The sequence below is a fragment of the Polypterus senegalus genome, chromosome 11 (assembly GCF_016835505.1).
Source record: "Polypterus senegalus isolate Bchr_013 chromosome 11, ASM1683550v1, whole genome shotgun sequence".
Lineage (NCBI taxonomy): Eukaryota > Metazoa > Chordata > Cladistia > Polypteriformes > Polypteridae > Polypterus > Polypterus senegalus.
Genome location: NC_053164.1, coordinates 23,649,718 through 23,669,940, shown reverse-complemented (window position 1 = coordinate 23,669,940; position 20,223 = coordinate 23,649,718). Strand labels below are relative to the sequence as shown.

At 41.2% G+C, this 20,223-nt stretch overlaps 1 protein-coding gene across 1 annotated transcript in view; it reads left to right on the top strand.

Annotated features, from left to right (window-relative positions):
- Positions 1 to 20,223, top strand: part of LOC120538740 (latent-transforming growth factor beta-binding protein 1-like) — a 616,227-nt gene that overhangs the window by 446,610 nt on the left and 149,394 nt on the right. The gene's annotated exons all lie outside the window — the stretch shown is intronic.

Sequence of the window (20,223 nt, the reverse complement as noted above, 5' to 3'; positions counted from 1 at the left end):
GTCTTATAGAAATAAGCACAGGTGTGTCCACATCTTCTGCACTGGGTAATTCTTAAGAGTTAGCTGACGCCTCTCCAAATTCACGAATTGTAGTAAATGAGTAAAACCACTAGGGAGTCTTCGGGCTGTTTTTTGTCCCGAAGACCAAACATAGCTAGTTTATTACATTTCCTAACCTACTTATTACACTACAAGTCTGTAGCCCTCTAGGCCCTCTACTAGCAGCATTGCATATAAGGTGAGAGTCGACTTTTGATGAAGCACAAGTGTACACACACGCCAATACTTCCTGAAACAAGGCCAAAATGAAGGAAACATTTAACATAAACCTAATGGCATTCCTGAAGAATAGCCACACAGACAGTAACAGAACATGTAAACACCGCAGACAGCGGGCCAGGATGTGACAAACTAAAATGCTGAGAGGCAGTAGCACTATCTGGTGTTGCAAAGGCATGTGTCTCTCTCTCTCGCTGCCATCTTTCCATCCTATAGAGAGCAGATGATGACCTGAAGAGAGCTGGCTAGAAAGAATTATGTGTAACTACAAGTTAACGTGCCTCCTGAAACTACACATCTAGCACTATCAGGTTGCATTGGTTTGTAATCAACACTAATTATACTCTCCTTCCTTGTATGTAGGAGAATCAAAAAGTAAAGGCAGCATACCCTTTAATTTTGGAAACTATGAGTAGATGAACATAACAGTTCTAGCTCTTCTCCACATAGTATCCCTGTGGGTCGATGTACTTCTTTGATCATTCCTTTCAATTCTTCATTCTTTGGGAGAAGATGCTTTTTGGCTGTTCCTGAATCCAGGTCTGCACACTTCCTTAAAATCATCATCAGAGGTGAACCTGTGACCACGTAAAGCCTCCTGAAGCGGACCGAAGATGTGATAGTGATGGGGTAGCTGCAAATTGCAGGTTTCACTTTCCCTTTAAGAATAGCACAGTATGTTACACTGGTCACTGATTATCCCGTGTTTTGGGACCATTCATGTCCCAGATAAGGTCAACATCATTTTATTTTGGCAGAGTGCTGCCATTTGAACTTCTTATTTAGTTTTACTCAGCTGCATGCTTTCTCTCTTGCTTTCTGACTCACATTGAAGGATCCATATCTCATTGCCGGTGACAATCTGCTCCGAAATACTCAAATGGTCTTCAGAAGAAGCTCTTGAATTGCATCAGCTTCTATCCGTTGTGGTTACCATGCAATTTTCATATTTCCTTTACTCTCTGATTAACCCTTGTAATTTGGGCATATTATCAATAATAAATAATTACATGTATATCTTAACTCCAGCATATTCTTTTAATCTATCTAATTGCTAATTGGTATTATACATGTAAAACAGAAGGGGAAAGGGAGTGCCTTACGATATGGTAAGAGTATGGGAATCAAGACATTCTTGTAAAGTCTACATAATAAAGTGGATAACAGGATCAAACAGGATTCTATTACCACAAAACAGTCAGGTTTGAAGATTAGAACGTTAGGACAATCTGGACAAGGACAGGCCATTCAGCCCAACAAAGATTACCAGTCCTATTCACTCAATTCTTCTAAAATAACATTAAGTCAAGTTTGAAAGTTCCTAAAGTCCTAATGTCTACCACACTACTTGGTCACTTATTCCAACAAAAAAGGTTCCTAATGTTTGTGTGAAATTTACCCCTGACAAGTTTCCAACTGTGTCCTCCTGTTTTTAATGAGCTCATATTAAAGTCACAGTCTCGATCCACTGGACTAATTCTCTTCATAATTTTAAACACTCCAATCATATCACCTCTTACTTTTCTTTTGCTTGAACTGTAAAGGCTCACCTGTTTTAATCTTTCCTCATAACTCATCTCCCTGTAGCCCTGGAATCAGCCGGGTTGCTCTCTTCTCTTCAACATAACCTCCTTGGACTTGACCTCCACACATCAGGGCGCTAGATTGTACTAATGTTCTGTTTACGATTTTTACTTCTTTAACCAAATTCACTCTTTCTAGCCAAATAAAACAAATATAAATGAATATGTGATGCTGTTACCTCCCTGCAGTCGTCAGTACTTTGCAGAATATCCTCCATATTTAATCCTGTGAAAAAGGTCTTTCAGGGAATTTCCATTCATGTTTGTCATAATGCTGTTTTTAGTTATGATTCCTTTCACTTGTGACTGGTATGGAGCAGTAGTAGAATGGTTCCCCTTGTCCTCTCCTCTTTTCTTCAATTTTCCATAACTATTACCTTATTTTACATTAAATGATGAGGGTATGATTAACCTTTTCGACATGCTTGCCCTCACTGCCCCAGTCGCTTTACAGCTAACATTATTGTTTCTTTCGCTTGCTTTATAGGCTTGCTGCACAATTTCACTGTATTGTTTAATAGTGGGCATGTGTGTGTTAGACGGTGGTTACGCCAGTCTGGCGCACTGTAAGCAGTTACCTTTAAAAGCCACAGTTCACTTAAGACCATACATGAAGAATTGCGTCTTTTGTTTTTATCAAATTATTTTTGATTAGGAAAATATCTTCTGAACCAAAGATCCAATATGTCTGGTAGACCAATACTGGTTGTCCGTAGTTGTAAGAGCCAATCTTAAAAACTTAATGCCAAAAGTTAAATTTATATAGTGTTTGCTTGACTCCTATAGAAGAATAGCTATTAGAATATGGAAAAGTCTTTTGGCAGTGCCATTCATGTCACTGGTGACTCTTCCTATGAAGTCATTAGATGGATTGGGAGAGCATGGGGGGCTCGTGAGGTCATTGGAAAAGGGTGTGTGGGGCTCCTGATATCTCTGCAAAAGGACAAAGGTCCAAGTCTCTAGAGCCCTAGCGCTTCCTGTCTTACTATATGGTTGCGAGACATGGGCGCTATCCAGTGACCTGAGACAAAGACTAGACTCATTTAGTGCTGTTCCTCTCCAGAGAATCCTTGGGTACAGCTGGTTTGACTTTGTGTTGCTCATGGAGTCCCGAATGAGGCACATTACCTGAATTGTGAGGGAGCACTACGGCCATGTGCCATAATTCCCAGAGAGTGACCTGGCTCGTAAGATCCTCATTGTTGGGGATCCAAGTGGCTGGACCAGGCCAAGGGGTCACCCACATAATACCTACCTGCAGCAGATAGAGGGTCATTTCTGGAGGCTGGGACTGGACTGCATATCTGCCTGGGGTGTTGCCAACCGGGATCTGGACTGTTTTGTCGTATGGTGGGTGCTGCAACACGCTATACCAGTGCACGCTCCCCAACTTGACTTGACTTTACCCCCTGTAAGTTAATATGAGATAGATCTTTCTTGCTATATCTACAATACGGTCTGTTAATCGATTCAGTTGTTCTTTAGTACAGTGCTAGCAGGGACTGAAAGGCCCATTTACGGTATGAAAATGGGCTACACATACTGTTTTCTGAACACTTAGAAATGGTTCAACTGTATGAGAATAAATAATCAAAACATATAAGCCTTAAACAGAACTTTTCTTGCAATACCAGTCTTTTCTCTATGTTTATGTGAACTAAAGTCACTAAAGTTTTTTAAAAAAAGATATTTCGTCTGTGGAATATTTCAACGTGTCAAGCTTTTTGCCAGAATCCCATGCAGCATACTGAAATCCCAGAACCCCCTGTAAGTTAATATGAGATAGAACTTTAAATGGGGATAAAGGACTATACCATATTCTAATAGCTATTCTTCTTTAGGAGTCAAGCAAACACTAATATGAATGTAACTTTCTAAGACTGGCTCTTACAGGAAAGTAAACCTTCAGTCCCAGGTGTCTGAACTACTGATTTGTCCACTCCTGAGATGATATGGCAGTAAAACCCACTTGACTTGGCTTGACTTGACCTTTGTGCCTGCTGTGTCTCCCTTCTTTATTTGCTGCACTGACTCTCTATTCAGATACACAATGTGCCTGCCATTGTGCTAAAGTCTAAGATGAGGACCCTGCGGTAGGCCCATTGTCCAAGACTAAGCCCATGACATGTGAGGTCTGGTCCAAGACTCAGTCTGTGTTGATGGTGTCTGTGTCTGCAGGTCAGAGTGATCACTTGACTGTTGTTAGAAACGCTAAGGAGTCAGTAAATGTCAATAGAGATTAAATTAGATTAGATTAGATAAACTTTACTAATCCCTAGGGGAAATTTAAATGGTTTGACAGAACCAATAGTGGGCGTGCAAACCACCCAACCCGACACAAGAGGCACAGTTATAAAAACACAAGTTATTTTTATTTATCTTCACCTCATGGGAAACACCTTCCCCGTTTCCCTAAGGCACAACCCAGTCTCAATAAGCACAGCACACCAATCCTTATCTCTCTCTCTTTGTCTCTCACTCTTTGTTTTCTCTCAGTCCTTCTTTCTGTCTTTCGCCTCCACTCCTCCTCAGCAAACTTCGTCCTCCTCCTCCCGACTCTGGCTCCCATATAGTGGTTGCTGGCTCCTTTTATAGCCCACCCTGAAGTGCTCCCGGTGCTTGATGACTCATTTCCAGAAGGACTGCCATAAGGCCTCAGCAGCTCCTGCTGCAGCACCCCCCGATGGGGCCGGCGGATCCCAACAGGGCTCTAGATAACTCCTACTCCCATGAAGCCCTGTGGGAGTCCGAAGCACCTGTGCAACCCAAGGGGATCGCCATCTATCGTCCCGGGGGAGGTAATGCTCTGGCCACGCTTGCTCCCCAGTCCTCCCAACATGGAGGCTTCCGAGCCACACACTTTTAATACAGCAGCAGAAACATAAAAATAAGGATACATACTCATAGAAAAAATAAGACAATCAATCAAAAAATAATGTATTTTGTGCAGAAGTTGCAAAAATGACTTGACGAATATCAGCATTTAGTTTAGGACATCAGGAAAGAGCACTGAATTGCTTGATAGCAGCGGGCAGGAAAGACCCCCATAGATGCTTCTTAGCACACTGTGGTGGAATGTCCTCCAAGAGAGCACCTCCTGGAGGGGATGTGACCATCATCCTCTTTTCCACAACAACTTGCAGTGTGTCCAGGTTTTGCCCTGTGATGGGTCAGACTTTCCTGAGATGTTTGTTCGGGCATTTTGTGTCTTTTGAGCTCAAGTTGCTTCCAGGATAGCATAAAATTGAACACCACACTGGCTACTCTGGTTGCTTGCTGCATTCATCAAAAGACCTGAGTCTTCTTAGCAAGTCCAGTCTGCTCTGGCTCTTCTTGTCCCTATCCACTGTGTTGTCAAATCAGTTTACTGTTTATATGGACCCCCATGTATTTGGAGCTCTGCACCACTTCCACATCCTCCCCCTGAATGGTGACTGGTCTCAGAGGCTCCGTGGCACACTGGACATCCACCACCAGCTCTGTTCTCTTGCTGATTATGAGATACAGGTTGTTGTCCCTGCACCACAAGACAAAGTCCTTCACAACCTTCCTGTACTCCAATTCGTCTCCATAATTGATGCAGCCAATGATAGAAGAGAGAGAGAGGTTAGTCGAAGCTGCTGATACAGCGCATCGCCGCACCCACCACATGACAAACCAACTCAGGATCCCAGATTAGGACCCAAGTGCAGCCACGCAACAGGTGACACCTCAGCACCACACTAGTTCAGATGGAATGGAACAGTGTGAGGTTGTATATGGTGGCTGGAGTGCCAATCCTGCCACCAACCCCCAGGTTTTCCCCTGCAGGTTGGAGGGCCTACATGCAGGGCTGGATGCAGATTAACGTCATACCCAAGATGGAGCAATTGCAGGTTAAGAGCCACTTTTGGCGTTTACAGGACTCGAACCAGCAACCTTCCAATTGCCAGTGCAGATCCCTGGCCTCAGAGCCATCTGATAATTTCTGTAATTGGCAAGTGCTGGCATTTTACTGGAAGTCTATTGTGTGGAGGTGTGGTATAGCGGGTCCACAGCTCACTGAGCAAAGGCCATTTTTAAATAATCACCGTACCCGAGGCGGCTTCGTGAGGCGATGTTAGCGAGCCGCGGGGCAATCGTCGATGTGGGCGTTTCTCACCGTGTGCACAGGTGAGGAACTGCCCACATTTGTGATTGCTCCCGTGGCTAATGCTACAGCTGTGATGGCCCCTCACGTTATAAAAAAGAAGCGCAAGTCGGTTGAAGGGGGAAAAAAATGGAGGAATGAAAAAAATAAACGATCGGAGAGAAAAAGGAAAAGAGGACGGAGGCTACAGGGAACGAGGAAGCAGGCGGTGCGTGCGTGTGTTGAGCGCGCGATCGAGGGCAGCTGTAAGGAAGCTGGGTGTTAGGCCAACACCCAGACGTTTGAGTTGATGTTGCTCCCGCTGAGTGACCAGGTAGCGGAGTGCCTAGAGGAAAGCGACAGCCGCAGAAGGCCGGGAAAGGCAGCGGAAGTCGGGAGGCTTGGTGGTGGAATCCCCAGTGTGTGAGTCCTGGCCATTGGTGGACATCAAGTCTCGGGGACTGGGATGAGAGCCAAACCGAAGCCAGGGATCGGGAGGTCTCCAGTCTCGAGAAAGTGTAAGAGGAGGGCAGCTGCAGAGAGCGTCTTGCCTGCTGCTAAGCCCAAACGGGATAAGCAGGTGAGACGCTAACAGAAACGTTACACCGGATTTGTTGTTTTAAAGAACTGCTTCCTAGAGAAGATTTTACCTCTCGTTTTAAAGGATTGTTTTTCCAATGGTTTTAACCTCCACTTTCATCTTAAAGTATTTATTTATTGAAGAACTGCACTTTAGAAACACTGTTTTTTTTTGTTGACTGTTTTTAATAAAAGCACTGTTTCACTTTTAACCATCCCCTTGCTCAGATGCTCAATTATTGCCTTCACTGACTAGCTCACTCGGTTTCTTTATCGACGGTGTTGGGTTCAAGGGTTCCCAAACAACCATGGGAGCGTGGAGCCAGAACCCACATCGTCACAGGAGGGTACACAGGACAGTTCCCAGAGGTGCTCCAGTATTACACGCACCATGACAGACATTGTCGTTTATTTTGTGTGTATGGATGTTTTATTTGATTTCTGTTTTTGATCTTCATCTCTCTAAGCAATGCCACCCTGAATGAAGCATTTCCAAGTGTCACCTCATTGACCTCCAATAATAAGGCATGGAGGGAAGCCATAACTGCAACATAGCGTGTCAGGGTCCATCAGCCTTCCTAAAAATGTTCACAGCATCACTGGAAAAAGTTGAAAAGGAATTATTTAAGTGGGTGGGGGATTGGGATAATCAAAGCTTACCGAAGCTGTCTGTAATTTTCTGACAATGTAGCTCTTTTGCCAGTTACCCTGAAGGCTTTCAGAACTGAATTCAGGAACACTGAGATATCATTATGAAAGTTGGATCGGAATAAATCTGTAAGAAAAAAATAACAAAAAAATAAAGACGGACTGTTCTGTAAGGCCGAATAGAAATCGAGCACACGAACCTGGCACCTTCAGGCAGGAAATGGGCACAGGCAATGTATGCAGTCGTGCTGGGTCTTGGTGACAACAACATAACTGCTTAACAGCCACCTCATCCACCAAGGAAGAACAAACTGTAATTATTTAGGCATGGCTGGCGAAACGCGTCTGATTGATTACAAGACAAAGGAGAGCTCTCTCGGGGCCCTGTGCTGCAACAAATCTCACGCAGCCTGGTCTATTGGATGTCAACTGAGAAAAAGAGATTACTCATCCCATCGTGAAGTGTTACTAGAAAGAAAAGGAATTGCGGCTCTACCTTTATTACGTAGGCAAGGCAACAGGAGAAAACTGAGCTGTATGGATGGAGCTGGCGTCTCTCATGATTGAAGCCTGTTACTTGCCATCTTACTCATAGAACGTCTGAAGGAGTTTAAGAACTTTAAACGGAGTCAGGATGTTAATCAATGAGAGCGGGCAGAGTATTTCACAGGCTTTTTCACTAAACTTACGAGTTTAAATGTTGAGACAGACGACTTTGTGAATGAAGGGTATTGGGTATTGTGAGCGTACGCCACTTTGCATGGCAGAGTCCTTGACGAGTGCTGAGATGTAAAAGCAAACCATTACTGCTTTCCAACAACATACAGTGCCAAGCATTGATATCTTGCGAAGGAGCTTGAAAATCCAAGTGAATCTAAGTGAAACCAAAGAGACACATTTAATTCTGAATACAACAAAGGTAATTTTATTTACTTAATTTTGTTTTGTCTCTCTGTGTCTCCTCAAGAATGTTGACTTAATCAGGCGTCATTTGTGCTACTAATGTAGGATACGCATGCAGCGTTTTGCTGCATAAAATTCCACATTTTTCATTTTTGATTGGGTATATTTCATTAATCCCCAAGGGGAAATTGTCTTTTCAGATGACTTTCAGTGGTCAGAGCACAGGATCAGCCATTGTACAATGCCCCTAGGGCAATATTCATGTTAAGGGTCTTGCTCAAGGGTTCAGTGGAATAATTCTGTCACTATTTGTGATCTTTGCTTGCATGTAAATTATTATTTCTGGCAAGGCCGTCTTAACAGCATTATAGACCCCCAGGCAATTTAGGGGTGCTGGGGCCCCTGTTTTGATAGCAAAACAGAAACATACATAGGCATCAGAAACATCACAGGAGCCCCTGGGCAGTGCCCACTATGCCCATATGTTAACACTGCCCTGATTTCTACCTCTTCTCAGTTTTAAATGTCATTGGGTATAACATACATAAAATGTTATGCTGTTTTGAAAAGTTTAGAAAAAATTAACAAAACCTCCACTAATTTAACTCTTTGAAATATTGTAGGTGTGATTAGTTGCCACAAAGTCAGGCTTCCATCATAACAATCAAACAGTTACCATATATACTCACGTTTAAGTTCTCCCTTGCATAAATCGGGGCTTGATTTTACCGTATAATTTCTAGTATTTTATAATGTCGGTCGTATAAGTCGAATGCGGAAAACTCACGCTATTGTTACAAGGAATTATGATATTTTAACGCCCACCTTAGAGAGTAATCATGGAGTGCACAGACTTTTTGTTTTCTATGTATTGTTCCTACGTGACCACATGATAATACCCAAACAATTCCGAAGCAACGTTTGCACTGATTTGTGTTTTTTGTATCTCATACCCTCATATACATTTATCATAAGAGCATCCCTGTCCCTGCTGCTGAGAATCACCCCCATAAAATGATGTTGCCACCACCATACTTCACTGTAGGGATGGCATTTGTTGGGCTTTGAGCAGTGGCTTCTCTTTGGCAGACATAATGCTTAAGAGTTCTGTTTTTGTCTCATCAGACCATTGAATCTTCTTCTTTATGCTCTCAGGGTCCTTTAAACTGTCATATGCCTTTTACTCAATAGTCAGTCACTTATTTTCTAATCCACTTAATCCTAAACAGAGCCTATCCCAGCTAGCATAAGGCAGGAAGAACCCTGGACAGGGTGCCAGTCCATCACAAGGTAAACACACACATACATCCAACCCGACCACACACTAGGGCCAATTTAGAGATGCCAATTCACTTAACCTGCATGTTTTTGGACCGTGGGAGGAAACCCACACAGACAGAACATGCAAACTCCACACAGGGAGGACCGGGGGCACGAACCCTGATCTCCTGAATGTGAGGCAGTGACACTACCACTGTGCCACCATGCCACCCTTTACTCACTAGTGGTTTAGTCACTGTGTAGTCAGTCCACCTTAACCTCCTGATTGATGGAGTGCTACTGAGGTGGCCATACATCTGATAAGTTTTTCCATCTCAGCAAAGGAACTCTGAAGCTTTGACCCATTGAGTTCTTGGTCACCTTCCTGATCAAGGCCTTTCTTGTCTGGTTACTTGTTTTGCCAATGGGCCAACTCTTGAAAGGGTCCTGGTGGTCCCAAACTTTTTCCGTTTCTTGATTACTGAGGCATACTCAAACATGTACAGTAGACATGGGTTTATCCCCTTGCTGTAATCTACCCTTCACCACAATTTGATCGTGGAGTTCTACAGAGCTCCATGGCTTGGTTTTTGTCCTTACATGCTGTGTGAATTGTTGTACCTCACATACACAAGTTATTCCCTTCTCAAAAATGTCCAATCAATTCAATTTGCCACTGGTGAACTGCAATCAAGTTCTTGACACATCTCAAGGAGAATGAAAACATACAAGATGACCTGACCTTAGTTTGGAGTTCCACAGCAAAGGGTCTGAATACTTACAGAAGAAGAGACATTTCAGTTTCTGATTTTTGGTAAATTTTCAAACCATTCTGAAAACATGTTTTCACTTTGTCATTTTGCATTACAAAGTGCAGATTGATGAACAAAAACTGTAAATGTCCCCATATTAAGTCAATTACAAGTGACTGATGTCAAATCAATTCATTTTCCTACATAACAAAAAACAGTGGATGAAGCAAACAGAATGTCTCCAGGGCCGCCTAGAAGACTCACCATATATAGTAACAATTTACTCCTATCGGTTTATCTTCTCAGTTCTTGAACTGAAGTGGAGTCAGTCGCTAAGGGGGGCAGAGGTTGCAGGAGGCACTTGGATTGGGATAATAATAGAAAGTCTGAAGGGATTTGGTCATTAATCACAGAGGTGAAATACTCTCTTACAATTCATGCTGCACTACACCAAAACTTGTATACAAATGTCCAAAAAATACAACACTTCTAGGATGTTTAGCTCCTGATTTCTGTTTGGGTTTGCCGTCTGAATTTTGTTTTTTCTTGGATACCCAGTACTGTATATACTCGATGTTTGTTGTTTTGTAGGCAAAGAAAAAAACGCTAGTCCATATTTTTACAAAACGTTCATAAACCTGCTTAGTCTGACTTAAGGTTAATGGGGGCCTAAGACTAGACCGGTGTTACAGAGTGCAAGGCAAGAACCAGACCCCTGACAGGGTGCCAGTCCATTACTGAGCTCACTTACACTCACGCAGGAGTTCAAAAATAGCACAGCATCTGATTTTTCATTAATTGTAGACATTTGACCACAAAAGGTGTCTTCTTCAAGCTTGTGCCGATAACACAAATGCCACTCCACTTAGACACAAATGCTTCTAACCTCTGTAGTTTGCTATCAAAGCTTACACTAGGAGACTCAGTGCAGATCTATAAAATGATTTTGAGTGCTTCTGAGGAAACGTTTATGGAGCCATCTAGAAAAATACAAAAACAAAAAAAACACACAGCTGGTGGACAACAAATACGATATGCGAGACCTCCCTTGGTACTCTGCAGCATACCATGGCAGTCCAATAAATACATGACTAAGCTACACCGAGCTTCTCTTTTTAACCCTTTGCAGGTGAAGCATAAATGAAATACAGGTGATCTGAACAATTTTTTTTGATTAGACAATGTGTATTAAATTAACAGCACCTACGGGTGAAAATGTGTGTTAGCTGAGGTAATATGAACAATGCTAAGTTTGAAAATTGTCTTTAAATGGTGACTTTAAAGCCATTACTATAACTGAAGGAAAGTATGAAGTATGTTAGATTAGTTTAGACCTTTATTGTTACATATTGTCACTTCAAGAGCTTAGTGCAGTTAATGTGACACAGTTGCAGGGAGGATGGAGGGATTGGAAGTTTATGCAGGAAATATGACAATAAATTGAGCATGGGAAAGGTGCTGTTTAAATAAAATGTATTATTATTATTGTTACTATTGATGAATAATAATAATAATAAGATGATATATAAATGGAAAATAATAAATATATTCCCATTATATAAAAAAGTGATCGGGCAGATCCAAGCAACTTTATATAAGACTAATAACTCCAATGGGCGGCACAGTGGCGCAGTGGGTAGCGCTTCTGCCTTGCAGTTAGGAGACCCGGGTTCGCTTCCCGGGTCCTCCCTTAGTGGAGTTTGCATGTTGAATGTGTCGGGGTACTCCGGTTTCCTCCCACAGTCCAAACACATGCAGGTTAGGCTCATTGGCCTGTGTTTGTTTCCTGCCTTGCACCCTGGGATTGGCTCCTGTGACCCTGTAGTTAGGATATAGCGGGATGGATAATAACTCCAATGTGAATCGTAGGGCATATGAGAACATGAGGGTGTTGGAATGAGTGCTTTTGTAATTGCAGCATGTTACGTAACTTGAAACTATATCGATATAATATAAAAAGGCAATACCCCTCTCTTAGTAATATGGTAGTAAGAAATCACATAGAAGAAATAACTTAGCTTTCTTTAATGATGGTTTACATGGCATAACAGACAAAGGAAGCCATGACAAGACTTTCAAGAGTGTTGGTCCAATGTATAGAGTCTGCCATTTTAGTCGCTGCATTGGAAGGATTTTCCGGATCGGATGACGTTATCTCCAATCCATCCATTGGCTTCAAAGGTGTGCTGAGTAATGTTCCAAGGCTTTATACTCTTTCTTCATGTACAAGACCCCACTTTGGTGAATCATGCCATTCTGACCAAGGTAAAGAGAGGATACAATTTCATTCTGAATTTGATAAAAAGAAATTTTAAAGTTGTCCTTAACTTATCTTGTCTTAAAATGCTTGCCTAACAGTTCATATATGGTGAACTCCTGTTTGCTAAATCTGGCTGCACATGTTTAGCTGCACATGTGAGTGGATTTATAAAATATTTATTGTACACAGTGACATATTAAACTTATATACTTATTACAGTGGGCAGCTGTTAAGAAGGATGTTATGGAGCCTAAAAGGCAGTTAAAGAGAAATATAGCAGGTAAGGTGAAAGACGAACCTAAGAGATTCTTTCAGTATTTTAGTAATAAAAGAACAGTCAAGGGGGAGGTGAAGTGCATCAGGCACAGCAAAGGTGATTTAAAAGATACAGAGAGTGAAATAGCACATGCTCTAAATAAGCCTTTTTCTGAGGTCTTCACATGTAAGGAAGTGGGTAACCTTTCAGCAGTAACAGGGACTACTAAGGAAGTACTGACAGATTTGGGAATTGTAGAGAGAGATGTGCTGCTCAGATTAACACTAGAATTACCAGAGCCTACGAAAAAACTCGCAATTCCGTCCCACCTTAAACTGCTTCTTAAATCCCTTCACACCTCTCCGCCAGCGCCCTTTGTCTTCTAAATGTGCTGATAAAGAGAAGCTAGGAGCAGCCGGCTATTCCATCCCACCACCAATTTAGAACGTGCACGAACTTCTCTCAGCTCATGCCTTGATTGAGTATCTGGGAGTGAATTGGAGTTTTAGAGTGAAATAATAGATCGTTGTTTGGAACACACGCATTTCATGTCTGTTCCGTTTCTACAGTAATCTGTGTCAACACATTGTTAAAACAGAAACATTTTTTTATATTCTAGTAGTAGATGACAAAATGTAGGCATAAACTATATAATGTATGAAGCCTGAAGTCCTAATAGCAAAGAAACATTTTCACAAGAATAACACAATTGCGCTTTTATTCAAAAGTATAAATAAGTATAGAATAAAAGCGCAATTGTGTTATTCTTGTGAAAATGTTTCTTTGCTATTAGGACTTCAGGAATTGGTGGGGGGATGGAATAGCCGGCTGCTCCTAGCTTCTCTTTATCAGCACATTTAGAAGGCAAAGGACGCTGGCGGAGAGGTGTGAAGGGATTTAAGAAGCAGTTTAAGGTGGGACGGAATTACGAGTTTTTTCGTAGGCTCTGGTTATTCTAGTGTTAAATAGGCTGAAATCAAACAAATAACCAGGCCCAGATAATATTTATCCTCAATGTCTTAAGGAGGTTAGAGAGTACATATATAAACCCTTTATTGCATATTTTAAGTCACTGTGCACTGGGGAAATTTCAAAGGACTGGTAAATGGCAAATATTATCCAGTTATATAACAAGGGTGACAGGGCAGATTCAAGCAACTATAGGCTAGTAAGCTTAACATGCATCACGGGTAAATTAATTAAAAGTAATTACTAAGGACTAGAATTGTGCACCACATGGCAAGAACAGGAGTTTTAATGAACAGTCAGCATGGGTTTAGAAAAGGGAGGTCATGTTTAACAAACATGCTGGAATTCTATGAGGAAGCAACCAAAAAATACGACCAGGGGAGGCATATGATATCATTTATCTGGATTTTCAGGAAGTATTTGATAAGGTGCCTCATAAGAGGTTGGGCACCAAACTTAAAGATGTGGGAGTTCAGGGTGATGTATGTTGATGGGTGCAGAATTGGCTCAGACACAGGAGACAGAGGGTGATGGTGCAACAAACCATATCAGAATTGGCAAGAGTGGTGTCCCTCAGGTCTCAGTGCTATGGCTGCTACTATTTTTAAAATATAAAATATGTAAATGGTTTGGATAGGAATATAAATAACAAACTAGTTAAATTTGCTGATGTCATTACACAGGAACGTGGACAGCATACTGGCTTTGGCAGATTTGTAGCAGATGAAGTTTAATGGTAGTAAATGTAAAGTATTACACGTACTGACTGTGACCTGTTTGTCAGGAACTCAAACACCTGCAGGACACAGATGTAGGTTCTCAGACTCTAAGTGAGGGCCTCTGAGCTTTAACCCCAGGCTGGTGGGCACAATGGTGTTGAAATCAGAGTGATAGCCAATGAATTGCCTCCTGGTATAGGTGTGTATCCATTATCTAGGTGTCACAATACTCAGTCACAGATATGACGTAAAGGGTGTGAGACATCAAAAACCGAACCAGCAAGCCAGAGTCATCACCAGCCTACCTAGATAAGACAACAGCTTCAAGTTTACTGACTGGTTTTGGCCTACACAAGCCTAAAAGGAGTTTTGACTTCTTGTATTTCCTAAAATCTACAAAAAAGTACTTATAAGGAACAACAACTATTAAAGTCTAGCTTGTAAAAGTAATTCTTTATTAAAGAAGATCTTATTGACAGAAGGCAAAATATAGCAAAAATAACAAAAACAATTTCAAAGGAACAGAAAGGAGTTGCCTAAAATTAATTCCTATGTGAAAAAGTCCAATATCAGAATCCAAGAAAACAGACACAACAACAACATTTATTTATATCGCACATTTTCATACAAAAAGTAGCTCAAAGTGCTTTACATAATGAAGAATAGAAAAATAAAAGACACAGTAAGAAAATAAAATAAGTCAACATTAATGAACATAGAATAAGAGTAAGGTCCAATGGTCAGGGTGGACAGAAAAAACAAAAAAAAACTCCAGACGGCTGGAGAGAAAAATAAAATCTGTAGGGATTCCAGACCATTAGACTGCCCAGTCCCCTCTTGATAGGGAGTAATGTTGTTCCTGCTCCCACTTCAACATACATATATAAAAAGGTTCTTCAGACCCCAGCAATATGTAAGTATAAGAAATTTATTTAACAAAGTCGCCTTTGGCGCTCCCTTAAAAGATATGGCAGTCTTGTGTATAATCCTGGGTGTGCTAACAGGTCTTTGTTTGATGAAGTCTTTATAGTGTATTAATATATAAAAGCTGATAACATGTGAATCTAATATTAATAGGTCCTTATATGGCACATTGGATCATCCTGTGTTAGGTTATACATAAGAACATTCGCACAAAGTCTGACAAATGAGAGGAGACCATTCAGTCCATTGGTCGCCCATTCGCTTTGGCAATAGCCAAACTGTGTCAATATCTCATGAAGATATCGTTCAAAGGTGGTCAACTCCATGTCTTGGTAGTTTATTCCAGAGACACACAATTGTTTGGGTAAAGAAGTGCTTCCTGGCTTCAGTCTCAAGGGCACTTACTGTTACACAGAGAGATGAGAGACATGATACTTCATTCTTTCTCAGGAGCGACCTTGGGGGACTGCATACTAGTATGAACTCATCCTACTTAGAGCAGTTAGACAGAAGACTACATAACTAAAAAGCTTCACAGACTAAAAATGCTAAGTAAAGGTTTCCCACTACAATACTCAAAGAAATAAAGCCATAACTGTTTCGAGTTGCAGCCTTTCATCATTTAGTGTTGTTCAGCCGGGTGTCTGTTTGCTTGTTTTTAATTGTCACTATTAGGATTCAACGAAGGGAGAAATCCACACAGAATATGGAAAAAATAATAGAAAAATGGCAAAAAAGAGTTAAACTTTTGAAACTATAGCAAAACATAGAAATATTCCTAAATGTCTTATAGTGTAAAAATCATACTGCTGTGCTTTTTTGAATGCAGAATAAGGGAAGAGAAACAAAAATACCAGCTAACTAATTAAGATCAGTTATTCTCAATTATTGTGAATCTGGTTGGAATAAAAACCTGCAGCCACAGGGTGACCCCCTGGACCAAGTTTGGGGCCCACTGCCATTAAGTAGTGAGTTGGTGTAGTCGGAGGGAGCATCAGCTGGATTGCTGTCTATATATGTTAAAACAGAATGTTTCTTATAAAATTCCTACACTCTATGACTGATCTCTATAATATTTTTCATTGTTTCTCTCAAGGACCATACCCGCAAGACAGGCTACTTTGGAAAACAAAATTTTGTCCCTGTGGATCCCAGAGTTGTGTGTGGAACAGTTTGCACATCAGTGTCACGTGGTGGCTCAGAGCAAGTGAAACATCCGAACAGATAGTGTGGTAGAAATCGACATCTTAATTAAAGAAAGCAACTTATCCTCTAACAGGACAATTCAGTAATCAGGCAGGAGAAAAGCCGTTCATTGTATCTTTTAATTACTCCTCGGCAAAATGCCTTAGAGGCAGCATTCTTCATGAGCAGTCTGTTACAACATGGTCAGAATGATCAGAGAAAGTAGGAATAGAGGTCAGTCAGTTGGTCATTATCTAACCCGCTACATCCTAACACAGGGTTATGGAGGTTTGATGAATCCAATCCCAGCCAGCACAGGGTTTAAGGCAGGAACAAATCCCCGGACAAGGCGCCAGCCCACCGTAGGGCATGCGCACACACTAGGGACAATTTAGGATCTCCAAAATGCACCTAATCTGCATGTCTTTGGACTGTGGGGGGAAACAGGAGCACCCAGAGTTGATTTGAGACCCTTGAAATGTCTGTGCATGCATATAACAACTGTCCATTCTGGTTGTTAACAGGACATCTGCTGACTTCTTAGTCATCTTTCAGTACATTTTGTTGTTCACTTAACCTTTATCTGGTATCTTGTGTGAAACACTTGAGGGTGCTATTGCCTCTTTAAACCAAACAGACAGATTCTCTGGATGCAGGGTAAAAGCAATGAGAAGTATTTTTAGTCTATTCTTCTCCAAACAATGCCCTCAAATACCATAGCCACAGTAAAAAGCAAATAAATCAGCACAATTGTCTATAATAATTCCAAATTCTCTCCTCCACAACTCCCAGCAAGCTCTGTCCTACTTCTCCCGACTCCGGCTTGCTTGCTGGGTTCCCATCAGACCCTTTATATAGTTCTTGACCCGGAAGTGCTTCTGTCCTTCCTTCCTCGTGACTACCTCGTATTTCCGGGCTGTAAATAAAGAATGTGTCCCCAGGTCCTTTGACAGCTCCCCCTAGTGTCACCCAACAGAGCTGAGAAGCCAAACTCCAAGTCTCAGGATGTCCTGCAGGAATCCGCAGCACCACTACACTACACACCTAGCATAGCTGACTTCCCCAATTCTTCCCTCCTTTGGGCGTCCCGGCCGTCCCTTACACTTGATATACCTGAACAGGTTTTTGACATCTATTAACCCTTTATGCTATTTCTCTCTATTATAATAAAAAAATCTTGGGAAGAGAGATGAGATGTGACTTTCTCAGAGAGACACTTTCACGTCCCACGAGACTAGACTTTGTCCCAAGAAATTCAATCACGCCCAGGGCCAGAAATTAAAGACAAAGAGTAGATGACAAAGTAGAACTTCATAAAGAATTCAAAAATGTTGGCGAGATACACATGCAGAGCAGGTTAGAGATAATGGAAGTACGAAAATTTGAAAGTCTCAAAAAATGATAGTAAAGATCACATTAGTGCAAACAAATGGAAATTATTACTCGGTGAAATAACAGAACAGTGAAAAGAGATTGAATATTTTGTTCAGATTTAAACTTTAAGTCAATGACTTGTAGATCGTCTAATTTGTGTTGCCATCAGGGAAAAGTAGTGTTTCTTTCCAATGAAGAGGCGTATCTGTGAGAATTAAAAGATTGGTAGTTTGTTGAAAGCGAAATCCCGCGAGAGAAAATATCAAGCCCTGTGAGACAAGACTTTATACAAAGAGATTTGGAAAAGTCCTGCCCACATCTAAAACATTTACAACCACGCACACGGTTCAATCATTTCTCATTTGTGTGAATGCTATTGTCAGACACACGTGTAGAGAGAAAGAATCAATAATCACTCACGGGCAGGTATACATTGCGTTGTCACGATATAATTCCAAACACGGAATCAAAATTCAATGCAATACTGATGACAAGGTAAAAGCGAAACGAAATCGAATATATGGACATAGGTGATATGATAGAAGTTTGTAGATATTGTTTGGCTTTATACTTTAAGTCGGAGACTTGTAGATCGTCTAATTCGTGTTGCCATCAGGGAAAAGTAGTGTTTCTTCCCAATGAAGAGGCGTATCTGTGAGAATTAAAAGATTGGTAGTTTGTTGAAAGTGAAATCCAAATACGCGTGCAGCAGAGACGCAAAGTTGCTGGTGTGTAGCGCGTGCAGGGGTGTTGGCGAGCGAGGCCCCCAGTCTCTAAGATGAATGCTATATTTTTAATATGGAAAGAAAATCAAAACACTTTATCCTGCTTGAATATGTGACCCCTATGTCTAATCTTTCTTCCACAACTGAAGCCGCACTAACAAACAAAATGATCAGAGCTTAATATTACTTACCTGGGCAATGCCACATGCTGCTTCGTTCTACTATATTATGAAAAGGGGTATCGTTCTCTTCTGCTAGGTCATGTTGGATGACTTTTGATCTAGAGGGTAAGTACAGCAAAACTCAAAGAACAATCAAAGGGTTGTTGTTAACCTCCTGCTTCGTTGGCTTTTCTTCATAAGTTAAGCACCAAGAACTGTCCACTTTGAACTAAGAAGGCAAGTCAGACATGACAGTGTTCATGGTTACAACCCAGCAAGGAGTGTCTGCAATTCTGGAATCCAACTGGACTCAAGAAGGACAAATGCTTGAGCAGAGATATTGTTGGAGAGGTAGTATGGATGATGGCAGCTAGCAATGACAACAGGGTCACCATTTGAAAAACACACAAACCTTTATTTTCGTTCCTTAACCCATTTGACTCCAACACCGGGTACTTTGGCTAGTATAACACAAGGCTGGATCGGAGAATCTGATTGGATGGAGTGCTACTACTCCCTGTGTTGTCTTTGTCTTTTTGTTTGTATTAGCCGAGGGTCTGTTGCTAAAAACAATTGATGTTTCAAAGATGACTGGTGGGCTACATTTACCATTAATGACTGTTATTGCTGACACCCATGACCCAGATATTTCATTCCTCTTGAGCAGTGAAACTGCTAACAAAGTAAGATTCTTCTTTCTAAGAACGTCACTATATAACTACAAGTTTAGTTATTGTGATTTTTTTTTTCCATCTTTACCATATTACGATAGTCAATAACATTTCTGATCTTTGCTTAAAATGTAAAGCATTCTGAAACAAAAGCGTCCATATGAAATGCAGCAGCCAGCCCCCAACCATCTGCCATCAGCCCCAGGCCGACCCCTCCTCCATTCGCCTCTAATGGTATTTTTGGAGCCAGTGTAGTGTTATAATTTTTTTTTTTTTTTTTAAACAAAACGTATATCTTACCCCAAAGGAAGCATGTTTAAATTCTCTTTAGGGACCCATTCTTTAAACACTCGTGACTTTAACTATTAAACTGACATGTATGCTTCAGATAAACAATGCCCCCCTGGCACTTTGAAATTGAAAGCTACCACCCTGACTGAGTAGGAGTCATAAATGTCCCCTAAGAACGAAAACAGAAAAAGAACAGTTTCTAAATTTGTTAGCAAAGTATGACATAACATTACATGCCTAACACATGACTTCAAGCTAATCAGAGAAGCCTTGAGCGGGACGCAGGGAGTGGAAATGGAAATAAGAAAAGCCCAGCAAATAAACGAACAGAGATTTTCTCAAAACCCACCATCTGGAAGAACATGCTGGCTTAATTTCACCATTTGTTTTTTTCTGGTTTTTTTTTTTGCTATGTATCTTACTTTTTATGGATTCCTATGGTACTTGAAGCACCTTCTTAATGAGTGGTAATAACTCTAAGCCTCATCTGTTTGTCTGTGATGTGGTACCGTTTACAGAAATCATGGACAGCCTGGTCACCCTTCTTAAAATCTTGACTATTTCTCACAAATTCAG